This window comes from Python bivittatus, unplaced genomic scaffold (assembly GCF_059951505.1).
Source record: "Python bivittatus isolate LINGU-HERP-01145 unplaced genomic scaffold, Pbiv_v1 ctg000480_np1212, whole genome shotgun sequence".
NCBI lineage: Eukaryota > Metazoa > Chordata > Lepidosauria > Squamata > Pythonidae > Python > Python bivittatus.
Window position 1 is genome coordinate 4,693,182 of NW_028277075.1, and position 19,546 is coordinate 4,712,727.

A 19,546-nucleotide genomic window follows, 5' to 3' on the forward strand; every position below is an offset into this window, starting at 1 on the left:
ACCCTTATGGCAAGGCTATTTTTTAAACTGATGTGAATTTCTTTAGGAGACAGCGATTGCTTTAAATGAGGAATTTAAAAAAAGACAGTAAATAGACTCCAACTATAGTTTGGCATTACATTTGAAATTGCCCTACATATCTCCTCTTTTAAATTAAGTTCCTACTCCTGACAGAGTCTTCAGAGCGAAATGAGCTACAGCCTAGATGGTCATTTATTTTTATCTTTTATTTATTAAATTTCATTTGTTTTTCTTCCAAAAATGGAGTTCTGTTCCACTTTTTCTCTTCCAAAATTAAGATACATAATGTAACAGAATGAACAGCAGTCCTCCCTTCTAAGTCCATTAAATAATCTAAAACTAATTCAGTACTTTTATGGTACAAGTAAAAAGTTGTACCCTCCTGATGAACATTTCAGGAAATGGTTTCAGGACCTTCGTTATTGCAATGGTCTGTCACTGGATGCACAGGGCTGGGGGTAGAAAAGAGTATTCCCATAATTAATACTTCAAATAAAATGAAACTCACAAAAAAGAGTTTGAGTTTTTAAAATAATAACAATAATAATAGAGAAGAAATTGCATTTCAGTTTCTATATCTTCAAAGGAAAAATGCATCTGATAGTTCACATTTGAACCATTGCTTTATTTATCCAGGGAGATCCACTTCCTCCTTCAAACTGGGTACTCACTGGTTTACTGTCTACTCCTATGGCTTTTTATTATGTGCCATTCTTATTTTGCAGAAAATAAGAAATCTTATGACATCAAATTAAATATGGAGTTGACAACATTCTTGATAAATATTTTCCTTCTGCTCAAGAAAAAGCTTCCTGGAGATGGTGGGAAGTGGTAGTTTCATATCTAAAATTTGAGAGTATGTCCTTCCCTCTGCCCATTTTATTTTATTTTATTTACATAATTTATATGGCTGCCCATCTCACAGAAGTGACTGTGAAAATTGATGGTTCTAGACTTTATTCCCCCTCCACACCCCTCCTGAAAATGGGGGACAGCCAGCTGCTTTTCCTGACAAAATCTAAGAGACTGGGCTGACTCCAGTGGAGAGATGCAGTCCTGCAGGTATGGTGGGAGTTGTGCAACATCTAAAACCTCAAGGCCAAAAAGGGTGAATTAGCTAGTTCCTGGAGCTAGTGGAAGCGGGGGGGAGGGGGGCAGGGTGACCCATGGTTTGGTTTTTATCTATAAAATATCAGACTCAAGCATTCGAGGAAAACAGTTCAGTGTAAAAAAGTTTCAGGTAGTAGGAATGGGGGGGGGGGGAAATGACTTGAAACATTGCTTAGTGTCTGGCAGTGCTATTCTGCATTTTTTTCCCTATCCATTTTCACTGAATAGACCATTCAGACAAATTCTCACGGGTTGAGTGTGATGCTGTTTATTTCATTATAAACTGCCAAGGATGTTTGTGGATGTCTTTCCAGTGGTCTCTGGTTTCCCTGACTTCACACACTTTAATGAAATTCAAAGGGAAGACTTCATAAAGGAACTCTTTTCACTGTGCCTTTTTCAGTAGTGGGACTGCAGCTACTGCTACGACAGAGCTCCACCCATTTTCCAAATTGTTGGAAATTTCTTCTTCCCCTGGAGAAATTCAGAGAAGTTATCTGCACAAACTGCTTTGCCGTCAAATTTGGTAGGAAATTATGAAAGTCCTTTGGCATTCATATCCAACATTAGCAGATTGAAAATAAATAGCTGAGCTACACAGCCCTAAATGTAGCCAATGATCTCCAGCAGATTCCGATGAGAAGGATAAATTGTCTCTTCTCACACCACATGACTTTGGCTGCTGAGGTTCAGTATGCTATAGCATCTAAACTGATTTTATGAACTAGGGTTTTTCCGTTCCAGCCCTCAATTCACAGGATCCCAAGGCAGACACCATGTTTGAAAAAATGGCTGCATAAGCAAACACTGTTCTGGGTGTGAGTCCCAAGAGAGCCTAGAAGAATCTATTTTAATTCCCTCGCTTCAGCAGTTGTCCTCAGTGACCCTTCTGCCAGCATTGGGCCCCAAAATCTCTCTGGATTTTAATTATACTGCAAGAATGATTCCCATCTGCGTCAAGCAGGCATTATCAGATAATGAACAAGGTGCTTAATCCACATCACTGCATAAAGTGTGCATATGTCAAGAGGAAATCAACAACCATTTTTTGCTACGCTGGCAAGTGACTATGCATGCACACATGGTACATACAAAGTAAAGTGGTACCCACACACTGAATTTCACTGTCAACTAAATTAATGCACCGTGAATTTAGCTTATAAAGAAAGAAAATGTGCGTATGACATTCACTGTAGTTGTTTATATTCCCCAGATATGTCCCAAGTGTAGATTCTAGGATAGGCAGATTGGCTTCAATGTATTGCAATCAGATGCAACATTAGACATGGTAGATGGCATATTCTATGGCTTTATCGCCATTATTATTTGACAGCAAGTGTGGGGTAGTGGCTAATGTGCTAGGATTATGGAAACCCAGGTTCAAGTCCAGCTTCAGCCATAAAAGTTCACTGGGTGACTGTGGGTCAGTTAGTCTTTTTCAGACCAATATACCTCAGAGGGTTATGGGGGTGGGGGAATGGAGGAGGCAGTGCTATGCAGGACATCTTGATCTCCTGGAAGGATAGTTGTGATATAAACCTAGTAAGTAAATATCATTTATCACTTAGTGACTATAATTTTCTGTATTACAGAAAAAAATAACAAATATGAATAAATATTAGATAGTTCTGTTGTATAAATGATAGGGAGGGAGGGAGGGTCAAAGTCAAGCAAATTCAGGAGCAAATTCTAATTGTTACATCTGATTGAATACTAAAGGATATTCAAGAATGTAGCATCTCCTTTTACCGTTTCTCAAAAAATCCAAGGTATGAATAGTAGAACCACTCCTTATTATTTAGAAATGGAAGTCTAAGTTCCATCTAATGTTAACTAGACAGTTAAAGAGCAACTGCTGGGAAAATGTACCAAAAGGGAGCATGAAAGCAAAATGGTGACACTATTTAAGCCTCGCACAGCTCATTCAGCAGACTGGTCTGAGAGGAATATATTACTGGTCTATAGCCACTACCCATCACCTGTTTCTTTTCAAGGTATAAATATATGGAAACTATAAGCATGTGGACACTTGCCAGTTGACACAAAGTTGAGAGTGACCATTGCAACAAAATCATTCTAAATTCTCTCTATAAAATTATTTACTTCCTGCTTAGTTATGGAAGAGACAGTGTAAGATTTCTTTATCATTAATAGATTATGGCATTGTGTGGTGGCAATGATGCTGCCAATATGAGCAATCCTAAAAGCCCCTACAAAATTATAAAACTGTAAGGAGCCTTACCATATATCCAGTCTAATACCTTTTTTGGAACCAGGAACCCAGAATTGTAACATCTTTGCCAAGTGATTCTCTGAGCTCTGAATGAGGACTTCCAGTGAAAGACAGGGTACCATCTCTACAGGCGACTGGTGGCATTGTTGAACTGCTGCTCTGTCAATACATTTACTTTACTATTCTCCCAAATATACCTTCCAGTAATTTAAACTCACTAGATCTAGTTCTAATTTCTTGAATGGAGAAAAGTCATTGCCATCTTCTGTGTGGCAGTCCTTGAGAATTTGTTAGACTCCATTAATAGAGCTGAGTGTATGATAAAATGCTTTTACATTCTTAAAATCCCATCACTGTAACATTCAGTTAAAAGATCTCACATAGCTGTACTGGGAAATATTTCTTCCTGTGGTCTCAATACAGCTGCTTCCAACACTTTCTGTGTAATGCTTGCTTGCCATACAGTTAGAACCTTTTTTGATTATACATTACCTGTGTAACCTCTAATTACACTGGTCCTACAAACAATTGGCCTACATCTGATAAGAATAATCTGACAGACCTATATTGTAGCTATGTGAGTGTTGTGAAAATGGCATCTCAAAACTTCCCACCCTGTGTGTGGGAAGAGAGCCATTTCATTCAGTATCTCCAGTGGAATGAGAAATTCTCCAGTGGGGTAGATCTCACCATTAACTTTTCTTTCTCCTGTCCTATTCTTTTTTAAGAATGTTATTGTTATAAGCCCCTAACAACTGTTTTGCACCCTGCACAATGTCCTTGCCCTGGAGTCCCTTCAAGGTACTATGGGGAAAATTAACATTCCCACAAAATAAGATCAAGAAGAAAACAACTGGAATGGAATGTTCAGGACGGGGGAGAGTAGAGATGTAAAAGAGGAACCACAGAAATACTCTCTGTGTGAACTACATCTGAGAAATATTGATTTAGCTCTAGTAGTGTCTTTCCATTACTTCCAGCAGGATTCTTTCTACCACAACGAAAGTGTCTTAGCCATTCTAGCATTATTCAGCAATCACAACAGCAGAAGAGAAATACCTTCCCAAAAGAAGTTAGAATGTAATACCAGAGAGAACCTGACTGCTTGTCCTTTTCTAAGCCATGGTGTGCCTCTTACAAGAGAAGACATTTAACTCACTAATCCCAAACAGTTAAAATTTAATGCAGAGTGCCATATGTCTACAGCAGTGTCCGTAAAAGCCATTATAACTGCAATCTTCTGACTCACAGAGAGATGAAAGCCTGGTAAATTTTTCAGAGCCTTCTTAAATGCCTATAATGATCAAATGTATATGAGAAACCACTGAAAAAGATTACAGAATATATTCTGATAGACATTTTTTTTTCATAGTGATTAGGAGAGAGGAGAAATGATCAAGAAACAGGAATTAAAATATAAATAGACTTCCTTCTAGTGAAGCAGTCAGGTACTGGAAGCACCTAAGTTTATTTCAGTGACATGTGTAAGTCTACAAAACTGGAGGCAAAAAGCATTTTTTTAATGTATTGTCCTATCCTGGATATACCCAAACTCAGATTTGCTAAAATCTAAGTAGCTGTGTCATGTGCCTTCAGATTATGAACACAAAACAGAAGGATATGAACAAAACAGGGCAAGTGACACTGAATTGCCATACTTATCCATTTTCTTGTAACATGTGAGGCAGAAAAGAAAAATCAAAGTTCAGTTACTATAATGCGATATATATGGAACTGTTTTTGAAAATCGTTTGAAATCTTTGATTAATTCAAAATATAATAGCTAAGCTGCCAATTGGGACTTTCTAAATTGAATGCGTTTTGTCAGTTTAAAAATTATTCCCAGATGAACAGTTTACTTTGAAATGAATTTTTAAAAAGTTAGTTTTGACCTGAGGAACTATTACTGCCAAACGAGCCTGTCCAGCTGCTGAGATCCTATTCAGATTATTTGCCCCAGATGCACAACTCTTTGAAAGTTAAACAATTCCTTTAAGATAGTTTATATGAACTCTTCCTCCTCCTAAGTAGACCCCATTCAGAAATTCATTAGAGTCCTAAAAGTCTTGTGCCAAAACCGTTCAGTGTGCTCAAGAGAAAGGTAAAAGAAGTGCAATGTGGAAAGATGGATAATCATGCATCTTTTAAGAAATGTTGTGTGCAAATGCATACTTTATTAAAAGTCAGTCACAATGCTGGAACTAGTTAATACTTGAATATATGCCAGAATAACATAAACCCAGGTTGAGATGATCTATACATTCTAATACCAGTATAAAGAAAATGTAATATCCACAATTTTACAGTTACGTTCTAGACTTACAACTTTCAGCTATGCTGTTCTGGACGCAAACTTCCTGGGTACTTTTGGCATTATATTTCAATCTTATCAGAGAATTAAAAGTTTTTGAGACTGGATCTGCCTAAAAGGAGTTTATGATATGACCCTTGAATCATTTGTGTGTGTGTGTGTGCACGTGCACACCTTCTAGTCATTGCTGACTACTGCTGACTGCCTGGACTAGTCCCTGCAGTTTTCTTGGCAAGATTTCGGAAGTGGTTTTCCACTGCCTGCTTCCTAGGACTGACAGGGTATGACTGGCTCAAGGTCACGTAGCTGGCTTTGTACCTAAGATAGACTAGAACTCTCACAGTCTCCCAGTTTCTAGCCAGATACCTCAACCACTATATCAAACTAGCTGTCTTGAACAGAATTGCTCAGTCCTATTATTCCCATATTGTGGGCCCTGAACAGAGTTGGCTCACCATCCTGGATCAAGACCACCATATAGTATCTTTATAATTATTGAATCAAAACTTCATTGTCCCCTCTTTATTGCTGTAAAAGGGTGTCAAACACACATCTATGCAGTGTCCCCTGTGCTACAATACACAGCACACAATATGTGCAGACATGATAAGCTTTGTAAATTTCTATCTTCATGATATATGCAATTATTTTAAAGAAACACATCTCTCTAACCATGTCATTAAGATATAAATAAAATATGCATGAATGCTACAAGTCATAATCAGGTTTTAGATCTGTCCCAGTTGGTTTTTTTTTTTTTTTTCAGTTTTAACATAATGAATCCATAAAGTTAGCACGCAACCATAAAAATATATTGCTTAGTATACTGGATTAGAATTATGGCCAGTCAGTTCTACCATTACATAGAATAATATGGACACCTAGGACAATGGATTTGGGTGTCATGGAAAAATATATATTTAAGCTAGAAAGCAGTTCCTAAAACTACTTCAACAATGCATGGGATGATGCTGTACAGTTTTCTTACCTAGGTATCAAAGGACTTGACCAGCCTTGGGTACAAGGGAGATTTGGGACAGGATACCAGAGGTACTATCTGCTACTCACCTCTAGCAGCAAAACATCTGGAGTCAGCCCAGTTCATTTAAGGAAATTACTGAAGGTGGGAGATAATTTTGGCCTAAATCTCAAAAAGCAGCTATGAAGCAGTTATGAGGATAAATGAGGGGACACACAAATTCCCCATCCTGAGCAAATTTGAAGAAAGACTAGGATACACATGGCACAAACAAAATATTCAACTCATATTCAATGGTGTAGAAATTAAGAATCACTCTATTTCAATATCTAGCCAATCGTGCCCTTTGAGAATACAATGAATCCTAGATGTTGTTAGAATTACATATTACCCAGAACACAATCAGGTCTGAAGATATCTATGTAAAAGTAGATTGAATTCTTAGGCAACTCTTGCTTTCAGTTATTGTAACAGCAGCATGAATGTGGATAGGATGATATATTTTCTATAATAGCACTGTGGGGGCGATCACTTCTTCAAAACTTCCATTTACAAAACAGAAGGCATCATTACAAGTTATGAAGTGCTAAATTTGTTATGGCTGTACCCTGCCATCAAGGATCCTTAACAAATCTCAATATTTTGTTCTCAAATTGTTGAAAGAGATCAAATATTCAGGAAATTACTAAAACAAATCCATCTCTTTAATAGCTATCGTATACTGTATGTGTCTTTCTCTACAGATATGTATTATTGTTATGTTCTATACTTAGTGTTTATTTTTGGGGTTTTTTTATTATTATTATAGGAATTTATATGTTGCCCAATTCCAAAAAGACTCCAAGCAACTAGCAAATAATGCAAAAAATAAAACAACAAGAAAAACAGAACAACACTCCAAAATGAGTATCAATAAATCTTTGGTCCCATTAACACACTTAGGAAAAACAGACATAACAACAATAATTACTTGTTACAAGGAGGGGACTCACCGCACTATCAATCCCCAAAGGCTTTCCAGAACAGCCAAGTCCTGGTCTTGGCTTTCCTGAATGCGCACACAGTTGCTGCTGACCTGGCCTCAGGTGGAGCACTGTTCCAAAGGAGAGACACCCCTGTGGTCTATCATCATCATCATCATCATCATCATCATCATCATCATCATCATCCAAGGAGGAGATTTGAAAGGTATCCTCCCTACAAGAGCTTTTATCCTGTCTTGCCTCCAGGAGTTCAAGGCAGTGTACATAGCATTCCTTCCTCCATTTTTTTCTCCCAAACAACCATCTTGTGAAGTAGGGTGAAAAGAGACCAAGACTGGTCCAAAGGTCACCCAGTGAGCTTTCATGGCTGAAGATTTTAAACCTGAGTCTTCTCAGTCCTAGTCCATGCTTAATTGGCTTATCTTACTTGGATAACAATGCAATCTGTCTTTCTCTGGATGGCTTTGAAACTCATCAATGTACTATGCTGAATAGTCAAGTTCCATATGTTTTCCTTCGAAGGAGTAAGATACTGGCAAAGACAAACAAAAGTGCAAATTTACAATCTCTAAATATAAATGTCATGTTTTATGTTTCTGAAAAGAACTGCACTTAGTGTTTCAAAATTTCTTTGGCAGGGAACCCCACCATCCTACATTTAGCAACTACCGCATTGACTTTGATCATTGTCATGAGCTTTTGCACACTTCTTTATCAGGATACAGAATTAATTTTAAAAATCAATGGTCTTTATTCATTTTCAATGGAAGCTACACATAGTTCTTGGCAGTTCATTTGGTTTGCTTGAAAAATATATTCATTTTCCTCACCTCTCAATTCAATACCTGTATTTCTGGACTGAATCAGTATCAGACTAACTTCTGTGATAAGAGTGAGTTAAAATGATGGCTATTTGGGTGGCCTCTGTCAAAAGAATGTTTTTGTATCAGGACTCCACATATCAGACTTAATTTTTAAAAACCATTTGAGTTACAATATCAGCCCACAGAGTGTCTGTTTGTCAGGTCAGCAGACCTGACACAGCATGTGCTACAGGCATGCAAGCATTGCTTGTTTGTTAATGAAAATGCAGGCTGTTTCCTACCAATGTAGAAAAATGTCGCAGAGATTAGAGAAACATGGTATGCCAAACATTAGAAATGCAGCACTATTATCAAAGTCACATGTATTTGCCTGGATTCAACAGTTTCTAAAGCTTTCTGCTGCCATGTCCTTTCAAAGGCATCATACACACGTTACTCAGAATATTTCAGAGTCTTTCACAAGAGTTTTATAAATGCAGGCATGCAGCATAAAACTGCAATCAGGTTTCTCCGTGTTGAATGAGACTTACTCCATGTCAAGTATGTGTAGGGTTAGCCTCTTAGCCTTGCCATAAATTTATAGTATAATTTGTTGGAAGCTGCCAAGAGCCCAGCAAGAGCCAAACCATCATAATCATCATCTATTTAAACTGAACACATTTTTTTTCCCCAGTAGGGATTCAACTTCAACTCAGCATCTATACATGGCATTGAAGATTCCTACTGTACATTCTGTGGATCCCAGTGGAGGACACAACTTTAAATTTCTACAGTGTCCCAGACTGATGCTCTGTCACAAGTAAAACAGTTTACACTTACCTAGTCATCTAAGGTAGCATATACCACAGATACACAAGTTTTTCAGGCAAACATCCACACATGGCATTTGTGTGACATGTTGAGGATCACATTCCGCGAAATGGGGGGAGGGCAAGAGAAAGAAGTGGGTGAAGCCAAGACAAAAAAGCTACTTTAGTTTAATTAATGAATGAATTAAAATGTTATTTGGTAACATAGAAGAGGATCTATCAAAGGCCATTTTCCTAATGGAAACTTAAGAGGTATTAGTTCTCTTTCAGTCTCTGGTTCTTCCCCTAGCTTAATCAATCTAATGTCCTTCACTTTGTTGGACTGCAGTTCCCATAACACCTAACTGCCACAATCACACAAATGTTTAATACAACTGAGAGATACCAGATTGAGGAAGGCTGCCATAGTCCACCTTAGCCTAAGAAGTCTGATGCAGAGTTACCATATGGATGGATGGATGGATGGATGGATGGATGGATGGATGGATGGATGGAAGGAAGGAAGGAAGGAAGGAAGGAGAAATAAAAAGCACTAAAAGCATGAAAAAATAAAATGTTGATGTAAAATGTAGACTGAAATATGACGTACGCCAGTCTTCAGATTTGGCAATAACTTTGTGAAAGTGTATTGTTCAGCCGCTTGTCTTCTTTCTGCTTCCTCCCCCCAACAGAGATCGTGACTATAATTAATAAGAAATTTTAAATGGTACAATTACAGAAAGTTAGGAATATGATTCCTCTGCAGAGATTTGGTTAGGGTAAGGAGTCAGACATCTTGTCCTAATCAGCACACATGTCCCTAAACTATCATCCTGCAGCTTGTAAAATATTATTGTTTATGAGATATTGATGGCTGGAAGGGAACACTAAAGAGCTGAGATTCATAATTAGAAATCCAGTGCATTTGATCCAATGAAGATTCCATCAATGTCACTGAGAGATGAGTGGCTGTGAATCTTGAAGTCATCACGGCCGCATACAAACTGATTTATACATGTACAAAGCTGAACAAATGAAGGGCAAAGAATCTATGCCAAATAATTCCAGCAAGGCACCTCCTTACTTATATTTTGGCTGATTGTGAAAATGCATAGACACTCTGGACTCAGCTGTTTTAAATTGTAGCATTGTGGCGCTTAAAGTCAAATCCATCTATATTTAGTGAAAGTGCTTCCTTATCTGGAGATCTAGAATTGCATCATGCTGGATTGTATTAGGAGCAAAAAAAAAAAAATCTGCAAGAAAACAGAGTCTAGGCAAATCAACAGACTCCTCCTCCACCCCCTTTTGCCAGGGCTGCTGGTAGTAATTCTAAACACCTCATTTATTTTGGATTTATAAAGGTCTTCTATGCAGAATGTAGGGTTTAGCTTTTGACATTTATATATTCCTTCTCTAGAGATACAATTGTATATGTAGAATATTTTTGTTAAATGGTTGCAGGGGCGCAGCAATTAAAATCAACATTGTTGTCTAAAGCAGTGGTGCAATATAACTAAGAAAAGTATCTGTAAACAGTGAGGGAAATTCCAAAAAGTTGCTCCAAAACATTTAGGTTTTAAGAACAGCATTGTCTACTGTATCTTTTATTGCTTACTATTTTCCAAACTGAAAAAAGTGAGCATTTTTCTTCCGGTGTAAAGATTGTTATTGTGTAGCATGCCATTTCTACAATGAAAAAGTATTGAAATTTCAATAGGTGGCCAAAGTAATTTCTCAGATAATAATAATAATAATAATAATAATAATAATAATAATAATAATAACAATAACAATCCAGACTACTACAGTCAAACATGTGTTTTACAATTTACTGAGCTGTAATTTATTTTAAAAACAAGGAAGAAGAGAAAAGAAGCAAGAGATTTTCACTGAGCGTTCTGGCATCAAGCCAAAGACAGTCCAAGCATTACCACTGGGAATCACTGGAGTGATGCAAAGAATTTGCAGGATGTTTTCATTCCTCTATCTGCATTAAAAATTGTGTGTTTAAGATAACCTGTACAGCTTTCATTTGGTGAAATACATCTGAACAGTTACACATAAAAGAAATATCCTCACATGCTATAACAAAAAGTACTTTTGCTGGCATATAAAATAAGGATCCCTAAAAGTAATTACAGATTATAATTAGGGATTAGCCTTTTTTTGGGGGGGGGTTTTTTTGTAATTTTTAAAACCTTTTTAAAGGTTGTTGGGAATTGGAAGGCCAATAGATTATATAAATAAATAAATAAATAAAATTAATGTATGTTCCTGGAAGGGTACATCAATTGTTACATCTCTACACAACATATAGGCTGTAGCACCTCAAAAACTGTTTCTATACATGCTATACATGCTCAGATTCAATAAATAGTACAGTGGAAGAAAAATATAAAATTAGTACCAAACTCTCCGGTATGAATAAGAAACATCAATATTTGTCTCTTGATGACCTAGAAAGTAGGTACTAAAAAAGACACATTATTTTATTTGCTTTCAATCATCATTATCTACTATAGAGATAGTAAAAGTTCAGGTTCATGTAGAAATACTTTTTTTTTTTTTAATTGAAACCTTGAGTCCCAGCAATTGGAATAGTTTAAAAATAGCACTTAGGGGTTTTTTTTAATATATATTTCCTAGTTCACAAGCTTTTTTCATTTTTCTTTTTTTAGAGAATGACATTCTATTGCTGCCTTTGCTGAACAATTGTCAATCAAAAATCTTTGCTGATCTTCTTCAAATCACTCAAAGATTCACCGAGAGATCCCATTCTGCCCAGCCCTGATGTACTAGAAAATAATAATCAACAATGGAACCAACTATGTTAAAGAAGTCTAGGCCATAAGACCCTGTAAAAGTCAATATTAAAAAAAAACTGAGATAAGGGGATAAGATTAATGATTATCATAGGGTAGAAGACTCAACTCACACACAATTTACTTTTCAGCAGGCCAACTTTCAACATGAGGACAAAGACCAGTTCCATGTGATTAAACCTTTTTACTGTGTACTGCCAAGAGTCGCTGTAGAACCGGGTGGCTTTAGAAATGAAATGAAATAAAATAAATGGTGGACATCCATTCTTTACCCCATGTAAACAGTGTAATTTACCAATGCCTGCATCCTCACAATGTCTACTCAAAGAAAAGAAGAAAAAGGAGGACATCTCTGACTGAGCCTGATGGACCAGAATGCTGGTTCTATTTTGAAGGAAAAGAGTTTCCCAAACCGAAACAGATTAATGTGCTTCTTTCCAGAATGCAACTGGAGGGCATACTGCAGATTTCAGTCCTTCTGCCTTTGTGTGCTTCCACAGAATGTATACATAATTCACAGTGACAGTGTTTGTGTGTGCGTGTGTATGTGTGGAGAAAAATATGTTTGTCCTGGATCCTTCAGAGTAGACTGATAACCAAGATTCCCTGGGTGAAAGTCATCCGGTACCCTATCTTTGACTAATAAGAAAATGTCCAGAAAAGACGCAAAAATGTCCTGTATATCCTGTTTAGGCATCTAGCTTATGCACTTCACTGTAAGCAAACTGTGTGGTCACCATTTCAGGTATTACACAAGAAGTGTGAGAAGACGCTGCATCTGCCCTCCTACCTTAAAATACCCAGAGGGTCTCAGTTTCAGCTGTTTTAGCTAAAGCTATTAAAAAAAAGAAAAAAAAACCTTGCACTTCCAGTTCTACAGTTTGATAATTCATTCACTGAGAGCCAGCCAACCTAAAGATGTTGTACAGAAGTGGAAGGGTTTTGGTCCCCCCTACCCGGCCCTTTTGGTCTGAGTATACTGTATTTCCTTTGTTTAAAGCAGGAAAGGCCTCATAATAGATTTAGGATTATTCAAAAAAAAGTAGAAGCACTAGAAACAATTGTAAAACAACAATAAATAAGTTTCTCTATTTCTAACTATGAAGAAAAATAAGGCATCAAGGCTTTTCAAATTGCAAATATCTATCAGTATTTAACTGCTGTCTGAATCACATTGGTAGATCTCTGAAAACCTAGTAGATAGATGGACTGATCTTTGAAAGAAGAGGAACTGGTATGGAAACAAGTTTGGTATCTTCTAGCACTATGGTTCTGTGATTAAATAGCTCTCCAAATAATAACTTGGTATTTCAGCTTTAAATAAATCAATAAATAACCCAACCAATTAACCTACAATTTCCAGATGTCTTTAAATCAAACATAAAGCACTCTGAGTGTGATCTGAGTTGCCAACTTGATTTTAATCACTTTGTACTTTGAAACACAAATGTTTTAAAGTTTGTTGGGCCAGAATGCTGGTTCCATCTTGAAGGAAAAGAGTTACAAAACAGATTCATGTGTTGCTTTGACAAATATTTGACAAATACTTTCCCAAGGTAGCATGTAATTGTTCATGAAGCATGTCAATGCAAATACTTAATGGTCAAGAAGCTTGAATGTACAATGGCAGAACAAACGTAGGCACACTTTTCAAGGCACCTATGTTATGCTGTATGATCTAGCTGCATGTGCAGTTCACATGATCATTCCCTCACAGGGTGACCTATGGTTTCCCATTTGCTTCTGCTTATGTGACTGACACGTTCTACCAGCTGCAGTTGAGAGTCATGTTTGGCAGCATTAACCCATTTCTGTCCTGATAAGGTCCTGGATTTAGTTTCCATTCTGGGCATTGACCTTTTACATGGGTATATCTTGTACTAGGTTTCAGACAGTTTACAGCAGCTACCTTCAGAGATATGCATTGAATCAGATGGCACAAAAATATCAAAAAGAAAAAAAAAAGAATCTGGGAAATAAAGCCTGACACATTTATAAGCAATTACTTTGGGAGAGGAAAAGCTTGCTTTGGTCTGGTCTTAAGCCACCTTAGCCTGTGGGCTTTACTCGTCTATATTTTATATATTGGTCCTTCATCACTGCTTTAGCTGCCTGCCAGATGGACTTTAAAGTAGCTACAATTTTAAAGCAAGCTTCTGGTAATTCAATAAAGTATGCATGCATCTAGCAAACAGTAGGCATTAGATATTTTTAGTGGTGTGAGAGAAAATTGATGTACATTTTAATATAAAAGTTGATTTTAAGTTATTGAATAATGCAGTTATTCTTTAAAACTCTTGTATCTCAGAATTTCACAGTGCAATTTTCCCATCAAAAATATGCATATCTAAGGAAGAAGGAAAATGCATATATCAGTGAAAGGAGCATACAAAATATCATAAGATAAAATTGCTTGCAAAAGCTCTTATCAAAGTAAATAGATTCTTATGGAGATTTTACAATGCTCCAAGTGAAATAGAAAAGGGGTGAAAGACATTAAGCATTAGAAAAATGAAGAGAAACTAAAATTGAATGGTTTTTCAACCTAACCACCCTTAATATATTATATTAACAATTCTAATTTCTCCAGTACATTCATACCAAGAATGGAAGCATATAGAATAAAAACTTGACTTTATTCAGCCAGTCTTAACAGGATTTCAATAAAAATTTGATGCTGTTCTTAAATTTAGAGCGTTCCTACCAAATGAGCAATACAATATAAATTTTGTGTCTGTTCAAAATATACGGTTTCATAGCTACAATATATTCAGTGGGACTCAAATCAAGATAACTTCTTCCTAGATTGGGCTCTTTGTCCTTAGGTTTAAAAAGTTACTTTAGCCTTTAAGTGAGTAAACTGATTCTGGTGGTAATAATAATACTCCATCTATTCTGAACTGAGCAAAATTAGATGATAAATTGATCCCATAGCCAACTGTTTGAAAGAATCAGAAACAAAATATTCTTCAGTCACTGATCTCACATGAGCAAAATTTATCAGGATCTGACCATGTAATTATCACAACTATTTAACAATTATTACTTTAAAGAGGTTTTGCAAAACTGTTTTATTTTCTGTGATAGTGGTCATTACTCTATAAATTATCACAGGAAATTACATTATTAATTTATCCGTTGTTTAGCTATCCAGTGATTAATAATGATGAAGGACTCAAAACCCATATTGGAATATGTGTTGTAACATCTAGGGAATTGTTCCAAGGAGAGTTAAGCAAGGGCCAATCTTGTAAGAACTTGAGCACCTCCCAATTCATTCAAAGCATGAACAAAAGATGCTGATAAGTATTCAGAAGTAGTGGGAGTATAGAATTCAGGTTTGCATCAATAGTTTTATTTTGACAAGTGGAAGACTGGAATCTAAAGAATATTGCCATCATAAAATCTTATTTGAATTGAGAAGAAGTAAGTTCAGCAGCTTCAGAAGAAAGGAGCAGTACAAAAGTTTTCAGGATTCTATGACTAACATGCTTCCGTCCCTTATTGTGGAGTAATCCCATGGGTCTTTTCTGTATAAAAAATTAAGGTTGAAAACTATGTGGAGAATTCAGCGGATTATTTCTTTTAAAATTTTGCTTCCACCAGTTTATATACAGAGGAAAAAACATTCCATGTATTAAATTAAATTGTAAGGGTAATTTTAAACTAAGAAAGCAATACAGGTTTGCTCTAACAGAAAGCAAAAGAAGAGCCTTTTAAGAAGTAGGCCAGAAAGCATGCATATTCTTTATCACATTTCAAATTAAGGATATTTTCAGATTGAAAATACCACTTTTTTAAAAAAAATACTAACTATAGCATGGTATTCTGTTTTAAAGAGCTCCCTAGTGCTGACTTTGGATTCATTCAAAGAACGATGTCAAGAGAAGGAATCAAAGAGAAATAAAGCCAGTTAATTGTGTAAATCACCAGCCAAAGACCAAAGAACAGGAAGATCACAACAACTTGGGCCACTGACTGAAAATAATCAAGCTCATTGTACTAACTAAGCATTTTGTGGGTTGACTGAACTTGAAAAAATTCAGACAAGACTGGATCACTTCCCTCCAGAGTGTTTGCCTTTCCTAGGAAGCCGAAAGGTTTTGTTTGTTGTTAATTTATATAAAAAATGCATCAAGGTATAACCGTTAGTTTGGTCTTACAGTTCTTTATTTCTTTAAAAGAAACCATAGAATGAACATACAGTTTATTTACTGTTTTAAAGAATTAAACTTAATACCATCAATGCGGAGTAGCACTACTGAGAATAGCCACTATGAATTCCTATATTTTTTTCTCTTTTTCTCACATAAACACAGAAAAAAGGGGCAATTATTAATCTTGGGCAGCTTTCAGCTTTTCTGATGTGAAGGAAAGGGAAGGGAAGGTGTCAAAGACTTAATTCTTAGGACAGACTTACTAAAAAAAGAATATGGTTTTCTGAAACATCTACTGCCACTCTATTATTCAAAAGCAAACCTAGAACATCGTTTGGTAAACGTATTCAATTTTCAATTCACAATAATTATCTCAGTCATGAAATATAGATCTGGATGTAGGCAAGAGACAAATTAGTACTGGAAAGCTGGGTTTAATAATGTTTTAAAAGGGAACATCTGTTAATAGCAATCCATTCCCTTGATCTCCAGCATGTATTCACAGTACAGGAAAAAAATTGTTTTAATGCTATTACCTAAAATCATGCTTCTCCTATATTCAGATGCTCATTATTATACATCTTTCCTGAGTAAATTTCCAAGTTTCTATGGATGTGTATGGATATGGGGTAAAATCATTTAATCAGATGAACCCTTGGAACGAACGAAGTGTACCTCAAACTGCATTCTATCTTGTGTTTTCTGACTGTGACAAGATAACTAGTCCCTACAGAACACTGTCCAATTGGCTGATTTTCTTCACATTATCAACACTGGACCTGAATTGGCTTGTATTAATCTATTTTTTAATTGATAATACAGTGGACACTCTGACAACATACTTGAAAATAACAAGCAAAGGAATCAGTTTAAGATATCAAAACTCCAAGCAGTTCAACTATTCCTCTCTTCCAATCTACTTCACAGAAGAAAATGAAGGAAAGAGAACATGCATTGATTCTGTACGCTTCTCACAGATAGAGGTCACTAATGGACTGAATTTGAATCACTGTGGCAGAAACCACAAAGTTATATGAAAGTAATCCAGTGAAAAATGAACTCACTTTCAGATTAAGAGCAGGGAGTACAGTGGTAACTAAGAAACTATCCTTCTTAGAACAAAAAAAGCAACAACTTTATTTTAAGAGGAACTATTTCCTTTATTCGGAAGGTGCAGCAGAAGAAAACCCCACTATTGTTCTTGAATGTTGGCTTTTTTCTACCTACCTTCCAATGCTTTCTGACAATTATATCTGTATTCCCGATTCTTGGCTGAAACTGTAGTCTATGGGATGCATTTTGAGCATGAGTAGAGATGAAGTTGCTTGCTGCAGATAAGCCTAATTCTATATCAAACTCTTCTGCCAACCAGGATATAATCATGACTTACAGAAACAGCTCAAATTAAATCCGGAGACGGAAAGCCAAAAGCAGATAAAAATCACATTTCACAATCACTCTGCCTCTCACACTTGTGTACATTCCAATAATTTCTTTTGTCTAAGTTCTAGATTTCCACAAACTGAGCCCAGTATTTTGACTAGAGTCCATATTGGAAGCAAAATATTATTATTATTACAGGAAAACAGCATATTGATGTATAGTGCTTCTAGCCTGTGGCTTCCTCCTTTTATTTCATAACTAGATTTATTTTTGTTAGGGTTATATAAAATGTTTGGTCAAAAGTATGGTACTAGGTCTTATTAAGGTAACACAGGAAACTTGGGAAGAGAAGTTGGTGGGCTCAAAACAGGCTTAATGGCATTCCCGGTGTGGTATAGCAGTGGGAGAAATACAAGAAAAACTGATCACAAAAGAAGGTATGAAAAGCTTAATAAACAGAAGGGAAGAGGAGCATTAGGGGCCAGAGATGGAATCTTACAATATTAGTGAAACAGATTTTAAGATAAATAATGACCTCACATCTGAACATTAAAAAACCCAGTTATACAATAGTTCTGTTTTGTGATCAAGTAAGTTACTACAATTCTAAAAGAAAGGCCACCACTTCCGAAGGATTGCAAGGAAAGTTTTATCTCTGCTGAGCCTAAGATGATCTGCTATTGCCTTCTAAGTTAACAGAGCCCACCATATTCTTTTCCTGTAAATATCAAGAATGTGTAGCTTGCATTAAAAAAAAAAAAAAGCTACTTCACTCAGGTATGTTTGATGAAATACAAGCAACTTGACCAAGGGCCTGTTTTTTCTCCAACATGGATTCCCAAATGCCTCTGCAGAAGGGGATTCCCAACATACACCTTTCAGGGAATAAATCTATGAATGAACTCAGTGAGAGGTCTTTCTTTTATCAAGGCACAGTTGGGGACTGTCAGGTTAAGTTGCCTGCAGAAGATTAAGCTTCTGCTCTAAATTGGTTTGATTAGTTTGTAAGCACTGGGGAGCTAAAAGGCCGTAAATAAACTTCTGGAATATGCTTGCATGCAAGAGACAGAGAGAGAGGAAAAAAAGACAGCAGATGTTTATCAATACTTTAGAACACCCTCTTTCTAACCCAAATCAAAGAAAATAAAATAAAAAGTGGGGGTAGGGGGAATCAGCCACTACAGAAATCTAATCAGCACTTTCTATATGCAAGAAAAGGATTTTGCATGGATTTGTGCTTTGGAGTTCATTAGCTTATTGTGAGCCTTAAAACACATTTCCTCCATTAAAATTAATTAAAAGCTCCTGTTGACTGATTCTCCATTCCAGAGAAGAAAGTTGATAGCTTATCCCTTAGTTTTCAGCTGGCATTTTATTTAATGTATGCTTTCACACTCTGCAGAGCTGTTTCTTTCAACTGCCCCCCTTTTTGTCTCTTAGCCTGACCATAGTGATCAACTCTGACCGGTTACATGAAATTATGCTGCTGTCCATCTAATGGACCTGAAATGCCATATCTGCCTCCCCACCCAAGCCACCAAACCTGCCTTTATGAATGGGAATCTGATGAATACTGAGGCAATTTACAAATCGTTCTTGCATCCCCTCCGCTTGAGTCTCAGACAGCCTGTCAGCACTGACTCCTAGATTCCTTCACAGCCTTGCAACTACTAGATTTGTTCTTTCCTTGCAACTTCTCCCCCCCCCCAAGGAGATATTCCCAGTCATTCCAGATGCACAGCAGTAGAGCCTGATGACCACAAGAAAAGGGTTGCTAAATGGCCCTGGGGAATAAAAGGGGAAATTAGTGAGCTTGCTTCTACCTATATTCACCTGGATTGCCATACTCTCGTTAAGAGAAACAGGGAACTACCCCGGCTAAGAATGGCTGCCGATTCCTCCACTTGTCAGACAGGCATTGATCAACTCCGT

At 36.6% G+C, this 19,546-nt stretch overlaps 1 protein-coding gene across 2 annotated transcripts in view; it reads right to left on the bottom strand.

Annotated features, from left to right (window-relative positions):
- The window catches only part of FLRT2 (fibronectin leucine rich transmembrane protein 2), a 97,157-nt gene that overhangs the window by 72,210 nt on the left and 5,401 nt on the right, over positions 1 to 19,546 (bottom strand). The window lies entirely within an intron of this gene.